Genomic DNA, 7134 nt, shown 5'->3' with positions numbered 1-7134 from the left:
GCGATCGCGGATTTGTTGTCGATGTACAGCTGAAACTTCTCGACCGACCGCCCTGTCAGATCGGCCAGGAGGCGGCTGAGCCACACCCCCTGGCATGTTGCCGCCGCCGCGGCCACGTACTCCGCCTCGCAGGACGAAGTTGCCACCACCTTTTGCTTCTGCGATGTCCAGGTGACTATGCTCCCACCGAGGAAGAACACCACGCCGGATGTGCTCTTGCGGTCGTCCACGTCGCTGCCGTGGTCACTATCGCTGAAGCCGACGAGTGACGGAGCGCCGGAGCCCTTCTTGTAGCTGCACCCATAGTGCAAGGTGCCGCGGATGTACCTGAGGATCTGCTTCACCGCGGTCCAATGGCGCGTGCTAGGCGCCTCCATGTATCGGCTAGTCACTCCGACGGCCAGAGCGATGTCGGGGCGTGTGTTGACGAGGTAGCGCAGGCAGCCTATGATGCTGCGGTATTCAGTTGCGTCCGCCGGCGGTGCCCCATCCTCCTTGCTTAGCTTGAGCCTCACCTCCATGGGAGTTTGGCTCGGGTTGCACCCGGCCATGCCGGCGCGCTCAAGCACCTTCTCGGCATAACCACGCTGGCAGAGGGTGATCCCACCATGCTCCTGCTTTACCTCAATCCCAAGATAGTATGACAACAGCCCAAGGTCACTCATCTTGAACAAGCGCTGCATCTCGGTCTTGAACGCTGCAATGTCATCGTCGTCTGTCCCCGTGATGATCAGGTCATCAACGTAGACGCCCACCAGCAGAAATGAGGTCTTGTTGCCGCATCTGTACACGGCATGCTCCAGGGGACTGCGCTCAAAACCAAGCTCACAGAGTGATGCGTCAAGCTTTGCGTACCATGCTCGTGGCGCCTGTCGCAGCCCATACAACGCCTTGCTGAGCTTGAGGACGCCGTGCGGGTTGTCCTTGTTTATGAACCCCTCTGGCTGGTGGACGAAGACCTCCTCCGCAAGATCGCCATTTAGGAAGGCCGACTTGACGTCCATGTGGTGGACTGACCAGCCGGCGTGTGCGGCGAGCGCGATCAGTACGCGCACCGTCTCCATCCGAGCCACTGGTGCGAATACCTCGTCGAAGTCCACCCCCTGGCGCTGGGCGTACCCCTTGACGACAAGCCTGGCCTTGTGCTTCACCATGTTCCCGTCGGCGTCTTTCTTCAGCTTGAAGACCCACTTCAACCCGATCGCTCGTGACCCAGTGGGCAGCGCCGCGGGCGTCCAAGTGTTGTTGTCAGCGATGGCCTTCATCTCCTCCTCCATTGCTGCCCTCCACTCGGGGGAGGACAGCGCCTCGTCGACGCACACTGGCTCATCTGCCGTGGCTAGGCACAGCATCTCATGTTCATCGTCGTCGAACGCTGGATCGGGCGCCTCTGGTGGAGTGGGCACGGGCTCGGTGGTGTTGTACACACTGGTAAGGCGCATGTACCTCTGGACCGCGTCCGCGTCAACAGCGGCGTCCAGAGCGCTGTCGTGTGAGCGAGGAGTGTGCCGGTCTCCTGTTGGCGAGGGCGTGGCGATTGTTGGCGTGGCAGCCGCCGGCGATGAGTTCCCGAGGTCATCGGGCGGTCCTGAGCTCCCGCCCATGTCGCCGGCGTCGACCAGCTGCTCTCCCGTCACGGTGCTGTAAGTCACTGAGAAGGACGGCGACGGTGGCTCGCCACCGTTTGCAGAGCCGGCGTCAGCTGTCCATGGCCACGCGCGCCGTTCCTCGAACACCAGGTCGCGTGTGACGTGCACCCGCTTTGCCACCGGGTCATACACCCGATAGGCCTTCGAGCCCTCCTCGTACCCGACGAACACGGTGAGCACAGAGCGATCGGAGAGCTTTGTCACTCCGGGCCCCGTCTTCTTCATGTGAGCCACACAGCCGAACGTGTGCAGGTGTTCGACCGTGGGGCTTCTCTTGTTCCAGGCTTCGTACGGCGTCACGCCGTTGAGGCTCCTGGTTGGAGCTTGATTGAGGATGTAGACGGCGCACTTGACCGCCTCGCCCCAGAACATGGCCGGCATGACCATGCCTTTCAGCATGCATCGGGCCATCTCCACCACCGTCTGATTGCGGCGCTCGATGACGCCGTTCTGCTGCGGTGAGTAGGGCGCGGTGGTGTGGTGTGCGATGCCGTTCTTCTCACAGTGGGCCTTGAACTCACCGGAGTTGAACTCGCCTCCCCTGTCCAAGCGGAACGCCCGCAGCCGACAGCTCTGCTTCGCCTCTGTGAGCGCTTGGATCTTCTTGAAACGGGAAAACGCCTCGTCCTTGGACCTGAGGACCTCAAGCCACATATATCTGCTATAGTCATCTACTACTAACAGGAAGTACTGATTACCGCCCGCTGTAGCTGGTCTTATCGGGCCGCAGAGGTCGGTGTGGACGAGGTCCAGAGCGCGCTCCAATCGGTGTGGGCTCGCGCGCGGGAACGCCAGACGATGCTGCTTCCCGAGAGTGCAGCCGTCGCAGATCTCGTCGACGTGGTCGACCTGTGGCATCCCTCGTACCATGCCTTTCGTGGACATGGCCTTCACCGCCCGGAAGTGTAGGTGCCCGAGCCGTGCGTGCCACAGCCATGCGGGCTCGTCCAGCTTGGACACCAGGCAGACTGGCATGGCCAGGTCCAGCCGCAGCACGTACAGCCGGTTCGCCGTGCGTTTGACGCGGACGAGGAGTTGCCGCTGCTGATCATACACGCACAGGTGTCCGTCCTCGATCACGGACCTGCAACCCTTCTCGTCAAGCTGCCGAGGGAGATGATGTTGGCCCGTAGCTTGGGGATGTAGTACACGTCCGCGAGTACGCGCTGGTTGTCGTTCGCGCACCGGAACATGATGTTCCCCTTGCCCTTGATCGTGACGAGGGTGCCGTCCCCAAATCGCACGGAGCCGTGCACGGTGTCGTCGAGGCTGATGAACGCGTCGCGCGCCCCGGTCATATGGCTGCTGGCGCCGGTATCAAGGTACCAGGCACCGCGCGCTCCAGTGGTGAACGGAATCACCCGCTCTTCGTTGAGGTAGACTGCCTGGGCACGAACTGGCGCCGCCTGCACCTTGTCCATCGTGCCCGCAGCCTGGATCGGGCGTTCCCCCTCTTCGACGGTGGCCAGCAGGAGCGCGGGGGGCTCCACATCCGCCTCGGCCAGGTTCGCGGCTTCGCCCTGGTTCTGGCGATCGCGCTCTGCCCTCCTGCACTCCCTGGCCCAGTGGCCAGGAATGTTACAGTACCAGCACTTGCCCTTCCGTTTCCCTCCGGCGGGCCTCTTGCCATCGTCGCCGCGCCCGCTGGGGCGCTCGCCGCTGTGTGAACGTGGCCCGGAGAGAGCCTTGCCGCCCTTGTTGCTCGATGATGACGAGCCCTGGCCTTGATGCTGTAGGCGTGCGTGCCACTCCCTCTCAGTGAGGAGGAGTTCACCTACGCCGCGATCGACGTCATCCAGAGTGTAGCTCTCTTCAACGAAGCGCAGGCGCCCGCACAGCTCCTCAATAGAGAGGGTGCGCAGGTCGACAAAGGCCTCGATCGCCATGGCCATCTGCCTGAACTTGCGAGGCACCGCGCGGAGAAACTTCAACACGGCGCGGTACTCCGACACAGGGTCACTTAGCAGCTCCAGCTCGTTCACGATAGCAGTTAGGCGCAGGGAAAAATCCTCAATGGACTCACCGTCACGGAAGTGGATTTCTTCAAACTCGCGTCGACGGGTCTGCGCCCTGGCCTCCCGGACGCGCTCGCTACCCATGCGCATCGTGCGCAAAGTGTCCCATGCCTCCTTGGCCGAGTCCTTGCCAGCGAGGGCGCGGATCATCTCCAGAGGCACCGCGCGGAGCAGCGCGGCCAGCGCGGCGCGATCGTCGCGGTCGCCGTCGCCGTACTCCACGGCCTCCCACAGGCCCTGAGCCTGCAGTTGCACGCGCATCACCATGGCCCAGTCGACGTAGTTGGTGCGAGTGAGTGTCGGATATTGGGCAGAGCCGCCGCTCTCCCTCCCCACTCGCTCGCGCACCACCAGATCACCGTGCCGTCCACAACGCGGCGGAGGCGAGTGCGACACCCTGCGATGGCGCGTCGGTGACTTGGAGCCGAGGCGTTGCGTGCCATCGCCCCGCTGCTCGCTCCCACCAGCGCCCTGCTGGACGCCATCGCCGTCGCCTTGCTGCTCGCTCCCGGCGCCGGTTTGCGGAACGGCGCCGCCGGTGCCATGCCGCGCCCCACGCCCTCCAGCCATGGATCTTTGAAGGCTCTGATGCCAATTGTAGTTGTTTTGGCCGAAGCCGTGGACAGAACTCAAGAGGCTCGACAAGGTTTTGCGCTGCTAAACTGTTGCAGCTTTTCTGGTTCTTAATCCTTTTATTCAGGGAATGAAACTAACATGCAGCGATACTCGCTCAGGCTACCAGATCGTGCCATCCCACGACCTCGAGCGCACTCGCCCCTCCTACTACGTCGCCGCAGATCACGCAGAACGCGTCTTGCGACGCTAGCCAACTAACAAGTGAAATCAACGCTAACTGAATTAACTGAAACCTAGCTACGGCTGCCTCTGCAGCGTTATTCTGAACCTGACAAAACTGACAGAAGGAAATAGCAGGGTGCGGCAGGATTAGACTAACATACTTTATATTTTGTGTAATCACCGATGTTATTTTAATCTCGTGTAAAATTTTATGCTTCTATCATCTTTTGACGGGGTACAAATGGTTGTTCCGACATGGACCTTCGTGAACAAATTGTCCTTGGTTTACCTCGGATAAAAATATAATAATAATATAAATGGGTGACTTGCAAAAATGATCCTTTGGACTAATCTTGTATATCTTTTTCTAAAATATACCTTGCCCTACATTGAGCTCCCCATTCTGGTGATTGTCCAACATCAAAAGGGTTGTTTTATCTACAAAAGTACAAAGGAAAACAAGCCATCTCCAGCATAACATAATGAAAACTAAACCCCCCAGTAAACAAAGGTAAAACCAGAACTCCAAGTATTACCATTGCAATGCGGCTATTCTTTTTTGCCTTCATTCTCGAATTTTGTACTTACCGTTCAAAGCTTAATTGATGTCTCTGACTGGCTAAATTTAGCTTCTGAACAATGCACCATGAAGTGGCTGCATGTGAATTCTTGGGCACCAGAACCTATCAATCCATGTTACCCAACACTGCTAACAGAACTTCTGTAAAGTATGAGTAGTTCCTAAATTTACCACACTGGGTAGCGCAAAATTCGAGTGGAAAAATAAGAAAATGTGTCAACATATTTTCCAAAGTTCTTCCAGCTTGCTGAAAAAAGGTTCTTCCATACATGAAAACATTACAATTCAACGGAGGATTATGAGAGACATTGGTTTAATTGTTTTTTCATATAGTTGACCATTCTCCTTATTTTATTTCTAAATCTTGTGTTAGCATACTGAAATCCTGCAAATTATTAATAAAGCTCCCATGATGTTTCCCACAAAGAAATACAGATCAGAGCCTCATTTACATCTAAATCACAGTAAATTCTCCTCTAGCCAACAATCGATCAATCATCGGTCATCACCGAAGATGCATCAAAGCTTGCCCCTGATCCTGCTGCTATAAACTAAGAAAACAAAGCATAATAAACAAAGGAAAAAAGGTGGGGCGTCATACATGGGGAATCGAGAAGATGCAGCATCATGTGGCCCTCACGCTAAATCCAAACCCAGCAGAGTAATTCACACCGTTGAGCTCGAGAATTCCTGAAACAAGAAGATCCAAGGTGAAGGTCAGATGGGAAGAATGAAAGGATGACACGGACACGCAGTAGGAAGAACCCAGAAAAAAGGAAAGGGGGTGGAGGCGGATGCAGGAGGAGGACAACCGACGATGGACGCCGACGGACGGGCGGCAGTCGCAGCTGCCAGGAAGGAATGCTTCAGGACACGACATTAAAAACATGAAAGAAGGGGCCTGCGGAGGACAGTACATGGCATGTAAAGGTCATCGACGGGGAGGCAGGCCCGGAGCAGAAGCTCGCCGACGGGACAGAGGACGGCGGCGGCGCATCAAGGACGAAGGAATAGAGAAGCAGTTTCGGAGGAATAGACCTGGCAAAAGAAAACTCGGGCCTGTAAACATGCATGTCCGCCTGGACCTGGGCCTTTGACAACCCGATTACGGACAGAATCTAAAGCTCATTCTATGGAGCAGCGGCCCATGAAAACGGTGCGTGAATGTGTGATGACCTGGAGCCGACTGAGCTGATCTAAATCGTACATTAGAGTGATTCGATGGTTCAGAGACTTAAAACGTTGTGGAGGCTCCTAACTCACTACGCTATACTGTTTAGTAATTTGTATGTGCAGTGCGAGAATAGTAATATTCTTTTTATTGTTCTGGTTGTTTGTTGTATATATACTTACGTCCTAAGATCGGAGCAGTATCTCCCCATTCAACATATTATGCATATTAAATTGATTTGCATGTTCTTTTGGATCTGTATCTATCTTTGTATAATATATCAAGTTTTCTTGCTGATTTCATTACCATACATAAGTGATAACTGATAACAACGTCCTCTAGATGTACATGTCTGATAACCTGACTAAAGGTGCATTGTAATAATGATCGGGATTGCTAATTCAGCATGGAAACATTTAAATTATCGTCCTCAAGTGCTATCTTAGCTGAACTATGAGCTTCAGAGTCGTGTCCCCGGTGATATGGAATACAAATTTACTAAAAGGTTTGTGATTTCTCAGTGTCCAGGTCCTGTCATGGGCGATCTAGCAGTTGCAACTTTGGCAAGGGTTAGATTTTCTATTAGGATAGCTGCTTCCTAAAGATGTATTCTAGACGTAATGATGGCTGCAAGTGTTAGTTCCCGTGCTTCCGGTTGAACCTTTCCCCCATGATGTATGTGTTGTAAGTGTGCCTGCCTAATCAATGAGTTCTGGTCCACGGGTTGTGTTGGGGATATACTTCACGGTATGACCTGGCCCGAAGTATGACCCGGCCGGGACTTGGCGCCTCGTTGATAACCCGGCGTGACTGGACGGCTCATTGGTGACCCGGTCAATGGGTCAGACAAAGCGAGAAGGCCCAAGGCTCAGAAGGCGGCTCATGAGAAGGCCGACTCAAGGTACAGTATCCGATGGACCA

General features: G+C 55.4%; 1 long non-coding RNA gene across 1 annotated transcript; it reads right to left on the bottom strand.

Moving 5' to 3' along the window:
* Positions 1-5308: 5308 nt before the first annotated feature.
* LOC123131146 (uncharacterized) lies at positions 5309-6061 on the bottom strand. The gene is made up of 3 exons (XR_006464078.1): positions 5960-6061; positions 5859-5890; positions 5309-5732 (listed from the first exon to the last, which is right to left on the bottom strand). It is a non-coding gene; the product is annotated as an uncharacterized lncRNA (long non-coding RNA).
* Positions 6062-7134: the final 1073 nt, after the last annotated feature.

Source organism: Triticum aestivum, chromosome 6A, assembly GCF_018294505.1.
Source record: "Triticum aestivum cultivar Chinese Spring chromosome 6A, IWGSC CS RefSeq v2.1, whole genome shotgun sequence".
NCBI classification, from domain to species: Eukaryota; Viridiplantae; Streptophyta; class Magnoliopsida; order Poales; family Poaceae; genus Triticum; species Triticum aestivum.
Note: the sequence above shows the minus strand (reverse complement) of the source record. Positions and strands in the feature narration are given on the sequence as shown.